General features: G+C 71.0%; 1 non-coding gene across 1 annotated transcript in view; it reads right to left on the bottom strand.

Moving 5' to 3' along the window:
* LOC133143271 (5.8S ribosomal RNA) overlaps positions 1 to 46 on the bottom strand; it is a 154-nt gene extending 108 nt beyond the window's left edge. The window contains exon 1 of the ribosomal RNA XR_009710394.1: positions 1 to 46. This exon is cut by the window's left edge and continues 108 nt beyond it. This is a non-coding gene — a ribosomal RNA (5.8S ribosomal RNA).
* Positions 47 to 1,018: the final 972 nt, after the last annotated feature.

Here is a 1,018-nt window from a genome sequence, read left to right as displayed (position 1 = left end):
GCGTCTTTCATCACCGCACGAGCCGAGTGATCGTCCGCTAAGAGTTGTACATTGTTTTTCGTTTCCGACGCGAGCTTCGAGGCGGACGGGGAGATGGCGTTACGCCGCGCGTGGACCCTCCGCCGGCGCGCAAAGACGCCGGGGCTTGCTGGCGCGGTCGCCGCCGTCCAAACCGCCAGACGGGGAAGCTGGCGTTACGCCGCGCGCAGACCCTCCACCGGCGCGCAAAGACGCCGGGGCTTGCTGGCGCGGTCGCCGCCGTCCACCGCCGCGCTCCCCTCAGCAGCGCGCCGTGGTTGCCAAGTTCCAACGATCAAAAATATGGTTTTTGCCACCCACCCGCCTCAGAACGTGCGTGTGGACATTAAACCCCCCAGGGTCCGCCGAAGGCTATAGTTCCGAGTGGGAGGCCTCCGATGACACCGGGCCCGACCCCGGCCGTGGCCAACCCGAGACCAATTCAAGACAGCGAGGGAGAGTCCGGCCGGCGCTAGTCGAGCGGGCGCGCAGGGGCGGGGGGCGGACGGTGACGTCGCGCGACGGTGGGCGGGGGGCCGACGCCGGTGTGACGACCGGGCCTTCCCCACACACGACGCACGCGCGCGGGCCACATACCGACCAACCGCTTACCCGCGCGCCGGCGCCGGGGTCAATCTCTCTCGCATTGTTTGGGCGCGCCGGCGCCGCCCGCCCAGGTGTGGCCCCGGGTCCGTCCCGGGCCGGCCGACCACCCGCACTGGCCGTCCGGTTCCGGAGACGTCCGGGTTACCCTCCTGGGTGGGCCAGGGCGCGGGAGTCCTTCCTCCGTCATCCTCCGCTCATCGCTTCAATCTAAGGGGCCGGGGCCACCCCGCGCGCCGGCACCGAACGCCCCCCGGCTAAGGCGGGGCGAACGAGTGCGTGAGCCGCGGGAAAAAGTCCCTTCCCCCGTCGTCCTAGGCGGCGCTCCGGGCTAGGGCGGGGAGAGTCGGCGGAAGCCTTCCCCCCACGCACGCCTTTCGCCCTCGGCTGTGCGTTC

Source organism: Syngnathus typhle, linkage group LG18, assembly GCF_033458585.1.
Source record: "Syngnathus typhle isolate RoL2023-S1 ecotype Sweden linkage group LG18, RoL_Styp_1.0, whole genome shotgun sequence".
In the NCBI taxonomy this organism is placed as follows: domain Eukaryota; kingdom Metazoa; phylum Chordata; class Actinopteri; order Syngnathiformes; family Syngnathidae; genus Syngnathus; species Syngnathus typhle.
The sequence above is the reverse complement of the archived record's forward strand: the minus strand, read 5'-3'. Positions and strand labels throughout refer to the sequence as shown.